The 22,945-nt window shown below is 44.5% G+C and overlaps 1 protein-coding gene across 5 annotated transcripts in view; it reads right to left on the bottom strand.

Annotated features, from left to right (window-relative positions):
- ASTN2 (astrotactin 2) overlaps positions 1-22,945 on the bottom strand; it is a 911,658-nt gene that overhangs the window by 288,808 nt on the left and 599,905 nt on the right. The gene's annotated exons all lie outside the window — the stretch shown is intronic.

Raw genomic sequence — 22,945 nt, 5'->3', positions numbered from 1 at the left:
TTGCATTATTCCATTTCATCCCCTCAGTGGATTACAATCCCATTATGGAGATAAGGGAGGTGAGTCTTAATTCCTCAGCATTAGGTGACCCAGCCAGTAAACTGCTGTGGTAGGATTTGATCCCCAGCCTTCTCACCCCAGGGACCATCTCTTAACCAGTCTGCTGTACAGTCTTCTTAGGTCTGATTTGTTCATATTTACCAATCTCTCCTTCCCTCGCCTCCTGCCAATCTCCCAGCAAACACTCTGCATGATGAGACAGCTCATGTTCCTCCCATGACCGCCAATATGCAGGGTCTTGGGTATAAATGTGCACCTCCCGCTAGCCTTCCTCCGACCAACTCCCAGGCTCTGTACACACAGGCGGCTGGTGCACTCATGCATAATGCATGATGCCACGGTCTCAAATCCTGCTAAATTGAGATTCAGCTGGCTGTTGGGTCTGGAGACACCTCAGTGCCTGCATCATTAGCTGAGCTCTGAAAGCCGTCATTACTGTAGCCACTGTGACTGAGTCACTGACACGACAAGCAGGTAATAGAATTGTGGGGACACATAATAAAAGGGAATGGAATGCGACTCAGGCCAGCAAGGAGGACTCTCAGTTATCCGTTTCTGAAAGGTGATATGTAAACAAGGAGCTCCAGGCCCCCAAGATGCTGGTTCTGCTGAGTCCCTCAGTAGCGGATAATAAATGGCCCATTTATAATGTCCACACTCTGAGGTTTCAAAGGACAGGAAGGAAAAAAACAAAATCCATGAAATTAATTTAACGTAGACCCATTTTTTATACTTATTTTGCCGCAGCAGTTGTATGAGATACCCCTACACACCTGCTTATCTCTCCTCCACCCACTGTCCTATCCAGCAAACAAACAGACAAAACCAAAACAGGACTTCAGCCATTTTTTTTTTGGTGCCATCTCAAAGAAGAGGGACAAATCAGAGAATCTCAAGAGTCTTTAAAATCTCATCTCTTGGGACTTCCCTGGAGGTCCAATGGTTAAGACTCCGTGCTTCCAACGAAGGGGGCACGGGTTCAATCCGTGGTCGGGGAACTAAGATCCTGCATCCTGTGCAGCATGGACAATAAATAAATAAATAAACAGAACTATTAAAAAATGTTTTTAAAATCTCATCTCTCGTGGCACAGGGGAAGATGCAGGGTCTCTACACACACCTGTGCAGGTTGTGCACTGTGCAAGGGTTCCCACTGATGGATGACTGGGGACTGAGATGTAGCGCATGCGCTACTGGACAAACCATGATCTTTGCATGAGGTTGCATCCACCTGTAGATAATTAACGGGGAGGAGCCAGAGGTAAATGTATGGACTTACACTGAACAAGCACTCAGAGACATGTCTTCTGTGGGGGGTCTATGTGATCTTTTGTATGTCTCTTTCCTGGATTGATTCCCTTCTTTAAGAGAGGGCATTAGATAAAGTACAGGTGAAGGGGACTACCGTTAACAAGGCACCAATTTCCCGGCAGGCACAACACTTGAGGGTATGAAGCATCTGTCTTATTTAATCCTTTCGGTAGTCCCTCTTGAGGTTTATTTAGTCCCATTTTACAGATGGAGGGAAAAAAAACCCGAGGCTCAGAGAGAGGTGGCCACCTGCCCCAGGTAATGAAACACCTGAGTGGAGGAGAAGCCAGGCTTGCAGTCCAAGTGCAGCTGGGCTCTTTCTCCACAATATACCTCCTCTTTAAGGCTGTTTCACCTCTCGCTTGCTGTGTTTCTCTACGTAAGACGGCCTTGGTTATTGGCGCATTGGGGTGTGGGGGACCGAGGAATAACATTATTATTCTCCAAGTCAAGCAACAGGGAATGCCACCCAGGAGGAGTGGTAGGTCTGTGCAGAAGGAGGCAGGAGGTCGGGAAAAGGTGGCAGTGAAACTGACCAAATGCAGAACTGGTTTTCCAAGGAGGCTAATGAGATGTAATCATGAAAATCACTGTCTAGTAAGCCTGGTGTCAATACTTAGTAAAATAATTGGACAGATGTGCCCAGAGAAAATCTGTAAGCATTCAAGAGACAATGGAATAGTGAGTGATAAGGAACACTGGGGGTTCATGCAGAACAAATGAGCCTGGACAACTTGGTAGCTTTTCCTGACAAAATTATAGAATTAGTGGATGAAGGAAGTGTAGTAAAGTTATGGATCTGAGCTCCAGCGAAATACTGAATAGTGTCACATGTGATATTCAACTTGCTAAATTAATTCAAACTGCCTCTGATTCAAGCTGCATTGTGTGGATTACTGCTATTATTGAATCTGGTTGAAAAACAGAGCCATCAGGTGCTGATAGATGGTGCTGCTATAAGGGCCAGGGTCAGAGACCGCCTCACTCCCACGTGTGGTCTGGAAGGGAGTGTCAGAAAAGCCACTGGGAGCCCAGGCAGAAATGCAGATATATTTAAAGCAGTGGAAGACTCTGGCTCAGCAGGAGGAAAGGCTGTATTACAGATAATTTGATGATCACAACCTCCCTATGGGGCAGATGTTATTACCATCATCATCTTCATTGTCATCATTTGTCATCAACGTAATTTTGCTTATATGGTCAGAGAGGGAGGGGCTGACCACATAGACAGGAAGTGGAGGTTCCTAGGTTCCAGCCCAGGTGGGTCTGATTCTAATGGCTGGTGTACTTTCCTCTATGCTCAGTCATTCTCAAACTTTGCATGCTTCAGAATCACCGGAGATAGTGGTGGGGTGACAGGAGGCTTGGGGGAAGGTTGCTAAAGCAAAGACCTCTGGGTTCCACTCCCAGAATTTCTGATTCAGTAGGTCTGGAGTGGGACCCAAGACTTTGCATTTCCACCAAGTTCCCAGGTGAGGCTGAGGTTATTAGTCTAGGCAACACATTATGATGAGAACCACTGCTCTAACCCAGTTCTTCTCAGATACTAATTTGCATATGACTCACCTGGAGATCTTGTTAAAATGCAGATTCTGATTCAGTGGATCTTCTGGGGGATGGATGATTCTGCATTTCTAATAAGATCCCAGGTGATGCCCATGTTGCTAGTTTGCAACCACACCTTGAGTGGTATACGCCTATGCCATGATGCTGGGAAATTGGAAGTCTAGAGAGACAGCACCATAACTTAAGAATCTACTCTGGAATCCAAGGTAGAGGAAACAGAACAAAGAGGAAAATGAAGGACATAAGTTGGGAGATCTAAGTTTAAATTTTGGCCTTGTCTTCCTTTGATTTACTTTATGATTGGAGGAATTTCTTTAACTTCTTCAGTTTGCTTATATTTAAAGCAATAATCTTCTTCTTATAATGTTTATTATTCTTTAATGCCAAAACTTTCATCTGACAGTCAATTAAAAAACGTTCATAGGGAAAATATTTGGGGGTGTCTCAGAACAATTGTGGAAGACATGCCACATGGCATTGCCCAACATTCTTGTGTGGGGAGCCATGAATAAAACAGTTCTCAGGATTTGGTGCTAACTCATCTCTCTCTCCTCTGATGACTGGCTATCCCTCCTTCCACCTGCAAGTAGAACCCAGGATACTCTCCAATGTCGAAATTTTCTCTGGACTCATTCATGGTACTGTTATTAGACTTCTAGAGTCACTCCATTATCAGACTTAAAATAACATATACCCCTCGGCTTTAAGTATCTCGCTATGGTATGCAATTTATTGCTGCTTGTCTAAATTCCTGTAGGATTTTGCACAGCAAAGGAAACCATAAACAAGACGAAAAGACAACCCTCAGAATGGGAGAAAATATTTGCAAACGAAGCAACTGACAAAGGATTAATCTCCAACATCTACAAACAGCTCATGCAGCTCAATATGAAAAAAACAAACAATCCAATCCAAAAAAGGGCAGAAGACCTAAATAGACATTTCTCCAAAGAAGATATACAGATTGCCAACAAACACATGAAAGGATGCTCAACGTCACTAATCATTCGAGAAATGCAAATCAAAACCACAATGAGGTATCACCTCACACCAGTCAGAATGGCCATGATCAAAAAATCTACAAACAATAAATGCTGAAGAAGGTGTGGAGAAAAGGGAACCCTCTTGCATTGTGGGTAGGAATGTAAATTGATACAGCCACTATGGAGAACAGTATGGAGGTTCCTTAAAAAACTAAAAATAGAGCTACCATGACCCAGCAACCCCACTACTGGGCATGTAGCCTGAGAAAACCATAATTCAAAGAGTCATGTACCACAATGTTGATTGCAGCTCTATTTACAATAGGCAGGACATGGAAGCAACCTAAGTGTCCATCAACAGATGAATGGATAAAGAAGATGTGGCACATATATACAATGGACCATTACTCAGCCATAAAACGAAACGAAACTGAGTTATTTGTAGTGAAGTGTATGGACCTAGAGTCTGTCATACAGAGTGAAGTAAGTCAGAAAGAGAAAAATAAATACCATATGCTAACACATATATATGGAATCTAAGAAAAAAAAAAAGGTTCTGAAGAACCTACAGGCAGTACAGGAATAAAGACACAGACGTAGAGAATGGACTTGAGGACATGGGGAGGGGGAAGGGTAAGCTGGGATGAAATAAGAGTGACATGGACTTAAATACACTACCAAATGTAAAATAGCTAGCTAGTGGGAAGCAGCTGCATAGCACAGGGAGATCAGCTCAGTGCTTTGTGTCCACCTAGAGGGGTGGGATAGGGAGGGTGGGAGGGAGGGAGATGCAAGAGGGAAGAGATATGGGAACATATGTATATGTATAACTGATTCACTTTGTTATAAAGCAGAAACTAACACACCATTGTAAAGCAATTATACTCCAATAAACGTATTAAATTTTTTTAAATAAAATAAAATTATTAAAAAAATAAGTAAATAAAGTCCTGTAGGAGAGCAGAAAGGGCTTCAGTCTAAACTCTTGATTAAGTGAATTCACACGGCAGGAGAGAGGGCTTTTGCCCAACCTCCTCTTGAAGCATTTGGGAAGCTCACAAGAGAGAAACCCAAAAGGGACTGTTGTAGACGGTTAGGTACAATAGGAATGAAATGGTTAATTATTGTTGTGATTATTATTATACACTAAACACTAATTACACTTTAAACTTGATATTTAAGGACCTTGTAACAAATAGACCCCACCTCACATAATTTCCCAGCCTCAGTTAATTCCTACAATTCTCCTCATCATCTCTGTGTGCCCTCCCTACCTGCTTCTCATGTTTTCCCTACCATGGCTGGACCACAATGCCTAGCACAGTAGCAAATTTAAAATATTGATTTATTTCTTAACATTCCTCAAATTCCAGAAAAGACAACAAGTTTTGCTCAACTCCCAGCCTCTTTTTTCCATTTTCCCAGAATGACACAAATTTCCCCCAAAGCCATGTGCCTTGTATGGCTCTCCTTCACCAACATGAAATCCAGGTTCCTCCCATAACCACCTGGGGTCAATAAGTAATTTATTCATTTGCTTACCTTTTCATTCAGTCATTTTTTCATTCCCTCAATAACATTTCTGCCCTCAGCCATTCTGTCATCTATCCTGGCAATTTTTTTTTTCATCACTTCACTAATCCATTCATGGGTTCATTTATTCATGCATTTATTCTCACATATATTCATCTATATATTAATCATATTTGAACATATATTCATATATATTCATGTATATATCCACTCACTAATCCATTCCATTTTTCATTCACATCAGTTCTCTCATTCAGACATTCATTCATTCAATTACTGATCATCCACAAAATTCCCTGGGTGTTCACATGGTCAGGATCTGCCTTAGCCATTGATTCATAGAAGGTATGGCCTCTGCTCTTGTGAAATTCACAAGCCAGTCAAGAAGACAAAGAAACAAACATATAATTGCAAATACTGTGTGACCAGGGGGGTGCAAGGAAGGCAGAGGAGGGCATGAGGTTGACATAAAAGTAATAACATGCCTAGGCTATTAACTACATACCTAGTAGTCTGCATGCATTTTCTGGTTTAAATGCTCCCTTCTTTTCAAAAGATCATGAAAGGAAATTTACTTAGTACATAGACTCAGCTGAGATCTGAGTACAGGCGTTCTCTTTCCTCTGCCCAGGCTCTTAACCACTCTGCTGCATTCACTAGTAATATCATCTGTGGCCTTAGTTTAGACTAGCGTCTCTGGGGAGTGATGTGGGAAAAATCAAATTAGAAAAGTGTGAGAAGCAACTGGAAAGTGAGGAAGTGGAGACTATATGCTATACGTTTCTATCAAACTTAAGATAGTCTGTCCTTCAAGGGGAGGAGAGGAAAGAGTGTAACCGAATAGGGGCTGAGAAGTGAGTGCTAGACAGAGCCTCAGAAGAATCTCATTTATCAGGTCAAGCATGGCTATGACTGCAGGTGTCTTCCATTGTCTTCCCTTAGGTGACCTCATTCTTCTTGTCCCCAACACGACTGTGAGCTGTTCTATTTACTTCTGTAAATACTAGGTCCTCACATAGGGCTTGCCATAATACAGTTGTTAAATTAATACCTATACAATGAATGCCAAATGCTCAACAATGGATTCACACATTGCCCAGAATTGCACTTTACAGAGAGGAGGAAAGAGCAGGTCAGCTGGGTAGGACCGCCCACCAAGCAGTCAGCCTAACTAACCAGGTGGGTCTTGGAAGACTGGTGATACATAGGGAGTGACTGTGATAGCCAGAAAAATAAGCAAAGTCAACACTGATAAAGACAGTACAGGTTCAAATACAGGGAAAAACTGAATTCAAGAATAAGCAGGGGGCAGGATCAAAGCTGGGGACTTGAGTAGGTGTATAGGATTGTCTTAGAGTAGACGCCGGCCATAGAAAACAGAGCCAGGGAGCGAATGTCACATGCTTATAATGTTTGGGTGTTTGCACAAGTTCCTGGCAATTTGCATTGGTTCAGGAGCCCCAGCAGAAAAAAACAGTCTTACAAGCGTGGAGAAAATGAAGGGTTTAGCTCCAGCAGGGTGGGTTTGATTAGAACTGTTATTAGTCTGTTGTGCGAAAAGCTCATTAGAAATTCATTGGGGCTCTCAAAAGGGCTGTACATTTTTAATCACTGCCTTCCTTTTGATTCCTCCATGGGTTTCTTGACACCGCCTGAGCATTGGATCTACTAAAGGTGTGTAGAGAGGGAGAGCTTCTGGCTCACTTGTCACTGTTGTCCGGGGCCAGATACCTACAGTTCCCGTCCCGCATATTGCTGAAGAGAAGAAAGGGACCTGGCGCGAGGTAAGTTGTAGCAGGTGTTTTGACCTGTAGAATTTTATATCACAACAGCCAGAGGAACCAGAGGATCAGATGCCTCAAGTGGTTTTACAGATTCACACAGCTAGTCGGTGGCAGAATCAGCACTCACACCCCAGCTGGTCTAACTGCAAAGCCTGCACCCTTTCCGGGACTTCATGCTGCCCCCAACAATGGGATTGCCTTTATAAGAGGAGGGATTTCTCCCTTCACCTTGGCATCCTAGGGTGTGGGGAAGGGAGAGAAGGAGGGGGCAGGAGGAGAGAGGCAGAGGAGAAAGAATCATGCCATGCCCGTGTCAGACTCGAAGATCACTCGCCAGCTGTCAGCTGAGCCCACGATCACTGTGGAGTTTTATTAAGGAGCAGAAGTCATGGAAGAGTGAAGTGACAGATTTACAATTAACTTGCCAAACTCCCCGTCAATACTGTCACAGTCCCCAAGTACCAGTTCAGCGACCCAGTGCACCAACTTGACAATATTAATATAACTTTGTCGGAACAAAAGCTTCCCCTCTGTCTTTCCAAGAAAAGCTAATCTGGGGGAGACAGGCATTCTTTGCTTTTCTGGCACCTCCGTGACAGGTCCCTTTGGGCCAACCCAGGAGTGCGAGTTCCATAAACTTCCATTCTTCTTCCATCTTTCTGGGGATTGCCACCCACAGCAGGATGGCAAAGACAGGCAGAGAGGTGCTTCCCCCCTTTACGGACCTACTAAGTGAACCAAGACCAGGAAAGAGACACCCCCCCCCCACACACACACACACATGCTGGCCATTTTCAGAACATCAAGTTGAATTCCCTCTAATCTTTTTCTTTTAACATCTTTAGTGGAGTATGATTGCTTTACAATGGTGTGTTAGTTTCTGCTGTATAACAAAGCGAATCAGCTCTACATACACACATGTCCCCATATCTCTTCCCTCTTGCCTCTCCCTCCCTCCCACCCTCCCTATCCCACCCTCTAGGTGGTCACAGAGCACCGAGCTGATCTCCCTGTGCTATGTGGCTGCTTCCCACTAGCTATCTATTTTATATTTGGTAGTGTGTATATGTCCATGCCACTCTCTCACTTCGTCCCAGCTTACCCTTCCCCCTCCCCGTGTCCCTTTCGCCTTTATATTTGGAGCAATATGCTCTCTGTACCACCTCTTATCAGCTCACCATAGTCTGTTCCCTTCTTTCCCTTCACCTAATAACCGCTTACGCACCCTGCATTTTTCATCATAAACATTACTTCCTGAGGAGCACCTATCTGGACTCCTAACCCCCGTGTGGGTCCCACAGGTTTGCTCTAAGAGCACGCTGACGTCCAAGCGCCACAGTGCACAACTCGCTTGATTGAATTTCATTTGGATAAGCATCTTTCCCTTGTTATCTATGAACTCAGTAGGTACAGTGACTATATAATTTATCATCTAATCCAGGTGACTTCTGTCCAAGGATAAATGCTAAAGTAGACAGGACTCTGGGGACGACAGGCATAAACGAGAATTGTCCTAGTCAAAATGGAATGTATGGTCATCCTACAAATATGGGTACACGAGGCCACTGTCTGGCTCTCTCTGTATCTCCATCACTTAGGACAGCGATTAACATTTATGAAGTGCAGGATATCGCTTCAATGAATGAATGAAATGGGTTCTTTATAAAAACTAGTCCTAATGACAAGCTTACAGAACCTTTTCTGACTTCCTTTTTTCCTCTCTTCCTCCCTCTCTTCCTTCCCTCCTGCCTTCCAACTTGTTAATCACTTCCTATGCATTCAGGCCTGTCTATTTTTATCACTGGGCATACAGTAAATAAACATGGTTTCTTCCTTGAGGGTGAGAAGGAGAAATAAGTAGCCAGTACTAAGCATCTACCGTGGGTCAGTTGATTTAAACACCACATACTATTTAACCACCCGGCCGATGAGGTAGCTAATATAATCACCTTGTACAAATGAGGACAATGAAGTTCAGAGAGGTCAGGTGACTTGACCAAGGTCACACAGCTAATAGCAACAGAGGCTGAATTCAATTCCAGGTCTGCCTGAGTCCGAAGCCACAGTCTCATCATTAAACTATGATACGGCCTCAGCTTCACAGAGGAAAACTGAAACATAAAGGAGTACACGGTGTAAAGAATGAGGGAAGTTCCCAGTCTTGGGTGGGCGTAAGAGCTCCTCTGACCCACAAATCTCAAATACTTTACCCATAGACTTTAAAAACTAAATCAGCTTGTAAGTTACAGCTACCATTTGTTGAGACCTTAGGCATGTAGACACTTTGCTAGGTCTTGGGGACTTAGCATGAACATTCAACAATGGTTCCAGGCCTCATTTCAATACGGAAGGTAGACATTAGATAAAGACTCACAAATATTAACTTATTTGGGTATCTACAAGTATTTCAGAGGAAAGAGGGTACAAGGACCGGACATAGGATATTTTTTCATTACATTTTCACGGATAAGGAAACTGAGGCTGGGTGGTTGAACGACCAAGACCACATCGCAGAGAGCTAGGATTTGAACCCACTATGTTGCCCTTTCTTCCCCCATTTTCTCCTGAATATTGCAATCATAAACCCATCAGTGGAACACAGCAGATCCCTTGCCACCACTTTCTAAGCTCTGTTACATCCGTGTCTTTGTATGCAGAACGGATAGAACATTGGTTCATCTCCATAAACTTGTTGTGAGGATTAAAGAAGATACAGCATTCGAAGTACTTCACAGAGTGCCTGACCCACAGATACGTGCTCAGTAAATAGCAATTATTATCATCGTTACTATTATTAGGCAGCGTTGAATTATTGACTAAGATAATTTGGTGGTCGATCACACACAGAAGGTTCTGCATTGTTAGTTAACTTTTAACATGGATGGTTTTATGACGTTCTCCCTGTCCCCTAGTGCCACCACCATCAAGTCCCTCAGTCTAGCACAGCGCTACGGAGGGAGAGGAGTGTGTGACTCTGCAGTGGAAGGGATGGGGGAGATGGATATTTGAGCATGGGTTTGGAGCCAGACTGCCTACACCCCAGTCCTGGCTCCACCATTTACAAGCTGGATGACATTAAGAAAATGAATGTCACACTGCTGTTAAGAACTGAGCGGGTTTAAACAGGCAGGAATAATCCCGGCTTCTCCTCTTATGTTACTGGGGGCTCCTCCCCAGCCTCCAGCCCCGGTGGCACTTCATGCCTTGGACCTCCAAGTACAGGAGCCCCTGGGCTGGGGTCTTCGGTTCTCCCCTTCTCTAGCTCCTCCCTGGTGAACTTGTCTCTTCTCATTACTTTTATACCATGTGTAGGCTAAATAATCTGAAAGGTGCATTTCAAGTCTGGTTTCTCTTCTGCTGGATTGTATATCCTACTGGCTTTCTGACACCTCCATAAGGGTATATACATCAGACATAACCAGATGATGGTGACTGAATCGGGGTATGGGTACCTCGGGCTTTATTACACTACTGTCTATTGCTATAAATGATGGGAATTTTTCATAATCAAGTTAATTGTTTAACATGGTCACAAACAAATTTCTATATTTCTTCTCCCCTCCTTTATGCCCGCTTCCACTGTGGTCTCCACTGTCTCCATCAATGGTGCTTCCTTCTGTCCAACTGCTCAAGCTAGAAGCAGGGAGCCTCCCTTGCCTCCCTCCTCTCTTCCCCCCATCAGTAAATTCTGTTGCTCTACCTTGAAGATACACCCGGAACCTGTTCACCCCTCACCACGTGGACACCTACAACCAGGCTCCGTTGTCTTTCACCTGAGCCACTGCAAAAGCTCAGAACTGCTTTCCCTGATCCTACCCTGCCCGCTAAAGTCTATTCTTCACACCCCAGATGGAGTGGTCTTTTAAAAATATGAGTGATGTTATTATAGCCCTCTTCTGCCCAATCCATGTGCTGGCTTCTTTCTCTTCTCACTCGGGGTAAAATCCAAAGTACCGTACCTATGTGACCCATGGGACCCTGTACAAACTGTCACACTGCCCCTCTTGACGTCCACTCCCTTTGTATTTATAGCCTTTTCTCCTACTGTTCGCCTGCTCTTTCACTACTTTCCATCCATCTCTGGGCTCCTTTCTGTCCATGGAACGTGTGAAGGTTCCGTGAACTTACTGTGCCTTCTGCCTGGAAGCTTTGTCCCTGCATACCTGCAAGACTCACTGCCTCACCTGTTAAGATCTTTGCACAGATGTCACCTTAGCAAAGAGGTCTTCTCTGTGCAGCCTAGCCTCCTTCTCCTGCTTCCCTCCACAGTGCATACACTTGACATAGTATATGTTTATTGACTGATTATCTTCCACACTAGCATACAACTCATGCGGGCAGGGTTTTTATGAGTTTTGTTCACCTTTGTAGTCCTGGTACCTTAGAACCATGAGTGGCATGTAATAGGTACTTAATAACTATTTTTGATTGAATGAAGGTACAGTGGTACCTGGTGGGGGGTAAATACCGTATATGTTTGTTATTGCTATTATTGTTACTACTACCACTACTGTTACTTTTATTGGGACTAGGCTCCTTATAATTCTTATCTTAGTTTTCTCACAACAACATAATGAGATGTAAGGATGCTTATTTTACCTATGAAGAGATTAGGCCAAGAAAAGTGACATCACCTGTGTGAGGCCCAAGAGGTGGAATCACCCATCTCCAAAACCCAGGTCGCTCCGTCTCCCTGGGGCCCCTACTTTTTCCATGGTGGCATGGTATTTACCAATGGGATCCCAAACCCCAGCACTAGAATGTTCTGTGTCATTACGGAAAAATTTGTTGTCTGTGGAGAGATCTTTAAGAGATATAAATAAGTGAGGGTGGTGGAAAAAAATATATTTTACGCACCTTTTGTGAGAGAAAGGGGAGAATGCTATTTAATTTTATTTGCTTGAGCTTATATAAAGAAACACTGGAAAAATACCCAGTAAATGAATAAAACTGGAGAGGAGGTAGGAGAAAAGGAATACAGAGAAACAGGGAAAGGAGTACCACTCCTCATTGGGTGTCTCTTATACTGCTTTTGTTCTTGAACTTCGTAAATTGAATGCCTATAAAGAATCAAGTAAAACAATCAGCCTACCCCAATGTCACAGCCAAGAGGAGCCTAAGGAGACAAACAACTAAAAGTAAGGTAATAACTAAGCCGGCTTAAGGTTTGCCCAGCTTGGTCAAACTTCAGGCAAGCTTCTTCCCGACTCCAGGTCCCTGACCTCCCTTTTCTTAGAGCATTTCCTTTAGAAAACTTGTCACTGTAAATTCCTTCTCTGCCCTGTAACATGTTAATCTTTTTAGAAGCCTCTTGCCAGTTTGATAACCCAGGGATGACTTTCTCAAGGATCTGGGAGCCATCTCTTTGAATGTAATCATCAATGAAGAAAGCAGAGAAACACATTTTTAAATTCAGACATCACTACACTGTGTGGGCATATCTCACTGGTCCACCTCCCCCTGAAATCCTCCAGGACCCTTTCCACTCCCATAGCCCAGCATTAAAAATCCTTTGTTTCAATGGAATTGGGTCCAGACCTCCCTCCCCTTATTGCAATAGCCTCGATTAAAGTCTTGCTTGACTGTTTGACATTGTCCAGTGCCATTTTTCTCTAACAGAGCACTGGATCAGATCCTGGAACAGAAAAACAGGACACTGGGTAAAAACTAATGTGAATAACTGATTTTATTCAAGGTTATGGCAATAGGGTTGAGAGGTCTGAACTCAATTTCATTGAAACAGAGTGGGGGGGTGCAGTTTAAGGCTGGGCTGAGCAAGTAGAAAAGTCCTGGAGGACAAGGGGGAGGTGAACCAGGGGATATGCCCCACACAGTGCAGTGATGTCTGAACTTGCAAATGTATTTCTCTGATTTCTTCATTGATGATTACGTTTCAAAGAGATGGCTCCCAGGTCCTTGAGAAAGGAAAAAATTAAGAAACACGGCCTTAGATAATACCAAGGAGAAGAACATTCTTTTCGCCTTTACACCAATGTTTGACCCTGTGAGTCTTGTTCAGCTTGCATCTCTAGAACCTCGCACATAATAAGTACTCAATATACATTTATTGGTTGAATCACAAGACTGAAGGAGAATTTAATTGCAATTTAGTTTGATTTCAAGCTAGGTTTCTACCTCCTTTGCAAGTTCAGCCGCAAGATGCCTGTATAGCTCTGGGCTTGTATCTTTCTGGTGGCTGGGTCCTCACTAACTCCTTAGAAGTAGTTTGGCAATTAACAGAAACTTGGAAAGGTGTCCTTTGGTGCAACTTTAGTTCTCTGAGTTATGAGATGGCAAGGAAGACCAACCCCTTTATCCTATTTCTTTCCTCTTACTCTAGAGAGCATTCAACACAAGCTAAATAGCTTCAAGGTCACAGCACTAGGACACTTGCAGAGGATGGAGAGGTGGCTGGCTGATTCAGGGATTAAGGCTCTTTCACAGTGGTAAGGGATGCACTGAATGCCTGCTTCATAGGCTCCTGGCTTGTGCCTGCTAATTAATTGCCCACTTAACGGGCACCTCTGGGCATCTTATGAGACATAAAAACAAATGCTCATTTTGGACTCTTAAAAGCCACCTTTGAGGTGTTCCACTACATTATCCGTAATAGTCATTTTTCAGTGGTGATGTTACATAAAACCCCAGCCCCTGCCCTTGGAGCTTTCTGTATTAATTCACATCTAATAAACTGTGATCATATCTTTCATTAGAATTGTTACTAAATACATTTCTATTCAGGGCACCTCCCTGAAATGGAAATGTTTCCCTAAAAATTAATTTTCTTGATTCACATGCATAGGCTTATTAATGTGAGCTTAGAATAGACTTACTTTTTCATTTATCTGGAAGGAACACAAAGAAAGTAATGCTGGTGAATTTGCATCTCACATGATCTCAAATGCGCCAGGATGCACACTCCAGCACATAATTTTGGAGTAAGTGGTATCTCACAGATGCTCAGATTCATGTTAGGAAAATGTCACTAACATTTGCACATGTCTTTACACTTTACAGAGCATTTTAACCTTACTTTTCTCATCACCTCTCCGCCCCCCCACCATAATTCTCCTATGGGACTCGTACTATTACTTCCCTGATTTAGTGATTAGAAGACTGGGCTCAGAAAGATTAGAAGACCGTGCAGAGTCTTACAGCCAGCAATGGTCCCATTATACCGTGGTGCTTAAATAACGCTTCCTGATTGAAGGTCCATCCTTCATCATGGTTTATCTCTACAATCCCATCCCCTCACCTTCTTCGTGACCCACCTCGATGTTCATGTCTGAAGATGCTCTGTGCTCTTACTTGCCTGGGGCACTCTCCCAACTAGCTAACTGTTCATCACATCCTCCAGGTTTCAGCCAGCGTCTCTTTCAAAAAAGTCTTCCCTGCTGCTTACCACACCAAGGCTGGACCAGTGGTCCATCTACATCAGAGTAGGGACCTTGCCTATCTCCATTTTTTCATCCTCAATGCTTAATACATCAGAGGGATTATTGAATGAAAACTTGTTAAATAACAAATGAGAATAAGTGGCAAAGCCAGGCCTGGAATCTCTGACCTCAAGTGCAGTCCTATGGTGACATCCCATTCCCTCTTGTAATTAACAGAACAACAACAATAACAAACGACTTCTGAAGTGTGATTTCTTCAGAGAGTAATATACAGGCATTGTCTTAGCATAATGCAAATATAGTAAATTTCAGTGCTGTGGACTCCATTAATTAAGGATGTATAATGCTTGGCTAGGGGCTAGTCTCGCTTGTACCTTTGGAGTGTTTATTTATAAAAGAGATTGCTAAGCACATTATTACATTAGCAGTGTAAACAAGATCGGGGTGGGGGGGGTAATGGCAGAAGATATTTAAGAGAACAAACTGCCTGAAGTCACTTTGGAAGCACCCATTATGAACAATCACTGTGCTAATTACAATTGCTCTGCTAATTACAATTACTGTACTAATTACAGTCTATCCTTATCTGCTCTAAAGGTTCCCTCCAGACTTTTCCTTCTGAGGGCTTAGACCTGCGTGAGTTACTGCCTGCATTTGAGTGTAATGAAATTGCGGTTCCTTAAAAAAAGGTCTCTGCTTCAGACGCCTCCATGATTCCGATAGGCTCCTGACTCCAAGAGAAAGAATGTAGTCAGGGATTTTGAAGACAGAAAATTAAAAACAAAACCAAAAGGAGTGGGGGTTAGGTAGAAAACTGAGAAGAGAAGTGAAACGGACCTGGTTGGTGACTTTTGTTGTTTTAGTACCTTTGGCGGACTACAGTTACATCTTTAGGTTAGTTGGAGAACATTCAAAATATGCTGTGTATAATTTGTCTTCCTCGTAAAATGACCATGCTTGGTATATTTAGAGATGTGAACATTGAGAATAAAATGTGTTTAAGAATAAAGTAGCTATTTTTCTTTCTTCTCTTACTATAATTAGGGAGGGAGATTAGAGAGTCCTTGTTTAAAAAAAAATGGATTGCAATTCCCTGCTCCCCACAAAAATAAATAAATAAAAAGCATCTTTCACAAGGTCTTAATTTCACTACTTTCCTTCTGTCCCCAATTAAACTAATGAACGTCGACGGTATGAGATTTTGGTCTCGGCGCTTAAGAAAAATAAAGCTTCACCCAGACCAATGTCCCCTCCCAAATGGACTTCTCACTGATTTTCTAGGCGTCTGCCTTCCACCTTTGATCTAATGCAGACTCTAGCCCAGCTCTCTACTGGAAAGTACCTTCCACGGCATCCAGTGATGGCTGGAATTGTCGTGCGGGCAGATGGAGGAGGCTAGGATCTGGGCACCCAACTGCAGCTTCAGGACACTGGAGTCAGGATAAGTGCCTCCCCGATCGGTACTGATGCGCAGTGTCCTCGTATCCAACAGTGAGCAGAGCAGAGGAACGGATGCAGAGAATGAATTGCGCTACATTATGCACTAGGGGCCTGTTGAATTGCAGGACAGCACTGTCCACCCTGGCTACTACAAATCCAAAACCGTCTCTGCACTTGGTCACTCTGAGGGGAGACTCCTTTGGGACACCACGGTGCCCTTGTGCCATTGGACTTGGGACTCAGGTGCTGCCTTCAAACAGGCACATGGAGGGGAAACCATCCTTTTCCATTCTCAGGCCTAACCTGGGCTCACATCTAGCATAAAGTTCAGCTGAACACTTTGCTATTCAAACTGGTCCTCAGACGCAGGAGTTCATTTGAAATGCAGAGTCTCAGGCCTTACCCACAACCCACTGAAGCAGAGCCTGTATTTTAGCAGGATGACCTGGCGACCTGTATGCACAGGAGAGTTTGAGAAGCACTAGTGTATTTCATGTGTCTTGAGTTCTGGCTATAAGCAGACGTCTGGAAAATTCCTACCTTTAGATAGAGGTTTTGTGTACAATGAGGATGATGAGCTATTATTTGCTTTCCTGCTCTTTGAGGATCATATGGTTTTCGACCACATGCACGTGGCACTCTGGATGCCACACCTCAGCTTTCTGAGCTTCAGTTTTCTCATGTAAAAAGTATGACGGGCAATCTGCTCTGTCCACATGTGTCAGGGGAGAAACATCTGCCTATGCCCCTCAGAAACAGGCTTTTTTTTTTTTTTTTTTTTTTTTTTTTGCGGTATGCGGGCCTCTCACTGCTGTGGCCTCTCCTGTTGCGGAGCACAGGCTCCGGACGCGCAGGCCTAGCGGCCATGGCTCACGGGCTTAGTTGCACCGCGGCATGTGGGATCTTCCCGGACCAGGGCACGAACCCGTGTCTCCTGCATCGGCAGGCGGATTCTCAACCACTGCGCCACCAGGGAAGCCCAGAAACAGGCTTTAAAAAGAAAAGAAAAAATAGTTTTACAATATCAATCATGCTTAAAGGTGCTGAGGAAATGTACCAGAGGACGTGATGAGTTGAGAAGAGGGGGAGGAAATCAGGAAAGGTGGGAGGTGAGCAAGAAGGTGGAAGGTGATGTGAGGTCCAGAAGGGCTTACAGCTAAACCTTCTTTCTGTTTGGACAGACGTCCTCTTTGATTGGTCAATGCCACTTCTATGCTGATCATTGAAGAGTTTTAATATCACCCTAGAGGTGGTAGATTAACACAGTTCTGGAACTTTTGGATCTGGGCCCAGGTTATCAAATTCCACATAGCACACATGAGCATCTAAATGTCACACTGCTAATTAGATGTATTTCACTGTAGGTCATTCAGACAAAGGGGGCTACCCTATAGGACACAGGTGATACAGCGCATCAGCGAGATTATATCTTTCCAAAGGCTGGGATAAATACTCCCACAAGAAGGTGACCTTGGCTGCTGCCCCATCCCACACTGCTGGCTGAGCTGTCCACCTCCAACAGACCCACAGAGCAAGAAGGGCTACATTTCTGTCTCTACCCTGGGCATTTCACCAAAGCAATGTATTCACCAAAACATGTGTTAGTTGGAGGAAGTTGGGAGGATGACCATGACTCCAGTCTAGAGATGCTATTTGGGGGAATGCAACATCTTCATCAATCATGTGGCTTCTAGAACTACAGGGAGAGGAATACAACTGAAGGAAAAGAAAACCATGTTTACTGAAAGCCTACTGATCTAGGACCCTTGCTTATTAGACTGTTAAATCCTTACCAGAGCTCTTTGAGGATATTTGGGGGGTAAAACCCACTTTACAGTTGAAGATCTCGAGGTTCAGAGAGATTAGGGATTTGTCCATATACCCATTACAGCTGGGAAACGGCAGATGTGGGATTTGGATCCTGTTACTCTGACGGTGGCACCCTGACACCTTGTGTTGGGTCACAGCCAAGAACGGGATCAAGTTCCTGCAGAATCATACACATGAGGATGGCCTTTGCCTAAGATTCCTCCTTAGTTATTGACTTGGCCACCCGCTGTGGCACCAGGATCCTCCCTGTCTGCTGAGAATAGGGATGAAACAGGGTCCAATCTCCTTTAGTCATCACAACACCACCAGGAAGTGGGTCTTGTTATTATTCCTAATTTAGAGATGAGGAAAGTGAGCTTAAGGAGCTAATGTGCCCGAGGTCAGACAACTGGTGAGTGGCAAGTTAGAACTCAGTCTCTAGAGCCTGGCATCTTAGACATCAGGCCGCTATATCTCCAAGTTGCTGGATAATGTGAACCACCTGGGAATACAGTGGAAATTCACTTTCCCAGGCCCCTTATCTGGGGGAAAAAAAAAAAAAGATGGGTGGGTCTTGCCATAGCCCTAGATGATTCTCATGATCGGGTAAGTAGGAAAGGCTTCACTAGGCCCCTGGCCATGGGAGTTAAGTAAAAAGAGTGCTGTATTCTAGGTCAGAAGCCCTCAGTCTTTGTCTGAGCTCTGCCCTCACTTTAATATACAGAAGAGACAACAGAAGCCAGAAGGGGGGAATGGGCCAAGGGTGGTAGAAGTGGTAGAGCAGGAATGAAGACTTTCTGATTCCAGGACCTAAGGTTCACTGGACATATTGGGTTTGACTCCTGTGGATGATGTTAGGAAACCTTGGACGAATGGACACACAGAAAGGAGGTTCTTCACTGTCAGCCCAGGAGTCAGGACCCCAGGGAAAATTGCCCCCTGACTCCTGTGATCCATCCTCCAACTTCCGTCGCTCAATCCACTTCAAAGATCTCACCATTGATCCCCCAAGAGAAGGTAGCATGCAGCTGTGCCTCTAGGGGGTTAGTTTGAAGATTTTTCCAAGAGCTGGAATATTACTACATAGAGAGGCTGGGGATGTCCTTGAAAATCAAAAGCTAATGTTACCTTCGATTGATAATTTCTCCACTTCCTGCCTCCTTCGCTTTCTTGTTTACAATAAGATCGTGGTATACTACAAAACACTCAGGCCTAAGAGTTTAGGAAAACAGCTTCCCTGCCTAGCTCTGCTGTTAATTATGGAAACTTGGCCTTGGTGTTACCATCTGTACAGTGTGGGAGTTGGATGTTATTTCCCTAAGCCTTCCAAGTGAATAGACAGAAGACCAGTAGACTGCGGGTTGGAGGCCTGCCTTATTTATTTACTAGTTATATAATATATAATAATTATAATTATATAAGAATTATATAAGAATTATATAATAATATATAAGAATTATAAGGTAATTCACTTAAAAACTGTGAGCCTTGGGCATCTCATCTACAAATAGAGGGGGTTGTACAAACTGTTCTCCAAGGTTCTCCCATCTATAAAGTCTATCGTTCCTTGGGATTGAATGAAGGAAGCTGACAAGAAGAGAACAGAAGTCTAATTATAGTTCTCAGAGGTGGCGATATGAAGTAGGAGTATCCCGGGAGCCTGGGAGGCACTACTGCTAAATGGGCTGTGTTGTTAGACCCATGTGCTGTCAGTTTTTAGCCGTATGACTGTCAGGCTAGTTAGCCTAACATCTCTGTGCCTCAGTGTGATGAACAGTATTGATGTCCCACCTATTTCTGGGTCTCTGCTTCTCTGCACAGAACGGGATTTCACGTCTCAGCTCAACACTTGGAGGGGCACCGTGTCCGTGAGATTTGATCTGACCAATGCAATGTGAGCAGAATGTCACCTCTAGGAGGAAGCAGTGAGGGTCAGGTTCCTTCCCCACTGTGACAGCGCTCACGGCAGCACATGAAGATGATGCTCTGTCAGCCCAGATTCCTAAGCAGAATCACTGTGATTCTGTCCGGAGCATGTGGGATGAGCCGCACGCACGCTCTCCCGTGGAACCACCGTGGTTTTGAAGTTGTGCGTTATCAAGACGAAGCTTAACGCAGTCTGGTTGACACATTCGTTTCCTTTTTTGTAAAACCAAGTTGTTAAGAGCTACTGTGCAACAGGTCTTGGAAAGACTAAGTGAGAAAACAAAGTATGTAGTATAGGACCTGGCACATCAAAACGTACACACATGATTAAAGTGTAGAAGACAGGGAATGATACCGAAGCAGCGAGTACAATTAACCACGTTCCAGGAAAGCAGCAGAAAAACCATAGCTTTGGAACAGCTTAATAAGATGTGACTCAGGACCTTCAGCGGGGGAACAAGTGGGTGCCACAAGTGAAAGCCAGCTTTCCCCAAATCTTTAAAGAGAATCCTTCTGTCTCACCAGGCGTGGGTTGGTGGTGCCTCATCCTGAACCCCACGTCTTACCCAAGACCGTCCTCTTATGCTGTACAACACGCACATCTGATAAGCAAACCAGACTGACAAGCGCCTTCCTAGTAGATTTTTCGTGAGCCCCTTACATTCTTTGTAGGTCGTTTGTGAAGGCCTATGAGTAAATGTCCGTGCCTGGCAGAGCAGTCTTCTTTTTGATGAGGCTTTTGCAAAATCCACCAATGTATCCGCTCAGCCCCCATTCCCAAGCAACTTCTCAGGGCAATTTCTGAGCCTCCAGGCTCAATAATAGTTCTTGACTGATGTTTATCTAAATCTCTGCAATCTATAAGTGAAGTTGACCTTTCTTTCTTATGAAAATGAGGAAGGATGGATAAGGATGGGAGAGGAAGAGAAGTAAAATACAAATGAACAAACAAAACAGCAAATACCAGCAACCTCTGATGAGTTTATCTCACTCCAACAGTCTGTGCGAATCCCTCCTTGATCAAGAGTTAAGGGAAGGGAATTCTGAGGGTGATGCTGCATGGGTCGTTAAGACCAACACAGTTCACAGGAAGGGATTAGGAACAGCAAAGCCTGACATCATGTACTGCGTTTGGGGGCAATTCAGAAGTGAGATTTGGACTTTTCACATTTGCTCAGAACTTGGCATTTTACCAAAGGCTTTTATGTGCATTCATAATCCATCTGAACACAACTCCTAATCCAGAGCTCTCCCCGGGCACCACCCAGTCTCTTAAAACAACCCTTACTCCCTCCTGGGAATAAATTATATTGTGACTTCAGTGTAAACTCTGTGTCCTTTCTCTATCACTTTAGGTCCCTCCTTCAAGCCTTTCATCTTTCTTCTTTTTTTTTTTTTTTTCTCAGTACATATATACATACACGTATATATACATGGATCTATTCTTTTTCAAATTCTTTTCCCATTTATGTTATCACAGAATATTGGGCAGAGTTCCCTGTGCTATACAGTAGGTCCTTGTTGATTATCCTTTTTTTTTTTTTTTTTTTTGCGGTACGCGGGCCTCTCACTGTTGTGGCCTCTCCCGTTGCGGAGCACAGGCTCCGGACGCGCAGGCTCAGCGGCCACGGCTCACGGGCCCAGCCGCTCTGCGGCACGTGGGATCCTCCCGGACCGGGGCACGAACCCGTGTCCCCTGCATCGGCAGGCGGACTCGCAAACACTGCGCCACCAGGGAAGCCCCGTGAGGCTTTTTGAAAGCAGAAATCCAGGTTGCTCTTTCAGAGATTCAAGAGAGGACGTGAGAGGCAGACCTGTCTTCTATCAGCGGTTGCTAGGTGTGGGGATCCAGGTAGGGGCAGCGGGGAGGATAAAGCAGAGTTGTGACTGTCACACAGCAGATTCTTTAGCTGGGAGAGAGTTTGAAATCCCAGGCCAGGCAGTTGTCAGGAAATGCAGCATATGGGGCTGGTGGGGTGCCTGCTGGCTACTCTGGAGGACTGGACCAGAGATTACTTGGAGAAGGAGAGCAAGGAAGGAGGAGGCGGGAAATGACTACAGCCTTTTGATGCTGAAAACCTTACAGACCTGCCTTCTGAAACTTGAAGGACAAAGGAGCCGCAGCCTCCCCTTTATCTGGGGCGCAGGAAAGGAGACTTGAAAGAGATAAATTTAGATTCATCAGAAGCCGCTCGCCTTCCCACAGAGGGAAGTCAATTGCCTTAGCGTGTGGCTCCAAGGGGTGACATGGTCTGGGGACAGAAATAATTGCAAAGAAAGTTTAACTGAAGCCAAGGATGAGCGAGCTGAAGTGAAATGGGCTACTCTAACATAATGGTAGTCTGGGGAGTTTCCTAAATCTGGAGGCTGTTGTCAAAAGCTAACAGTGTGGTCTCTTCTCTATACTGCTTTTCCTGAGCAAATCAGGGAAGATCGGCCCTAGCTAGTCAGAGACAACCCAAGATGGAAGGGCTGGGAACAATAAATAGAGTGTTTGAGGCAGAAGGAGGACTCCTGATGGGGCTAAAATTCTGTCTGAGCCTGGAGAGTCCCAGGTCAGCCTTTGAGGAACCAATCTCTCCTTACCAACCAGTCTATTGGTAGGGGGAAGGCAAGCATGCAGGACAACCAGGAGATCTGAGTTTATAGGCTAGCTCTGCAATGACTTGCCTTGTGACCTTAGCCAAGTCCCTTCCCCACATGCAAATGAGATCCTGGGATTCCATGAAGTCCCTTCAGGATCTAGCATCTTACTCCCCAATTTGTATCCTTCTTTTTTACTCTTTTTTTTTTTTTTTTTTTTTTTTTTGCGGTACGCGGGCCTCTCACTGTCGTGGCCTCTCCCGCTGCGGAGCACAGGCTCCGGACCCACAGGCTCAGCGGCCATGGCTCACGGGCCCAGCCGCTCCGCGGCATGTGGGACCTTCCCAGACCGGGGCACAAACCCGTGTCCCCTGCATCGGCAGGCGGACTCTCAACCACTGCGCCACCAGGGAAGCCCCCGTATCCTTCGTTTGGACCAAGCTAATCTTCACACTTGAGAATGGGAACTAGTGCATTTGATCAGTTATCACATGCCAGTCACTCTGAGAGCTGCTATGAGAAATCAAACTACATAAAACAAGCAATGTTGCCA

This window comes from Kogia breviceps, chromosome 8 (assembly GCF_026419965.1).
Source record: "Kogia breviceps isolate mKogBre1 chromosome 8, mKogBre1 haplotype 1, whole genome shotgun sequence".
Taxonomy (NCBI): domain Eukaryota; kingdom Metazoa; phylum Chordata; class Mammalia; order Artiodactyla; family Physeteridae; genus Kogia; species Kogia breviceps.
The sequence above is the reverse complement of the archived record's forward strand: the minus strand, read 5'-3'. Positions and strand labels throughout refer to the sequence as shown.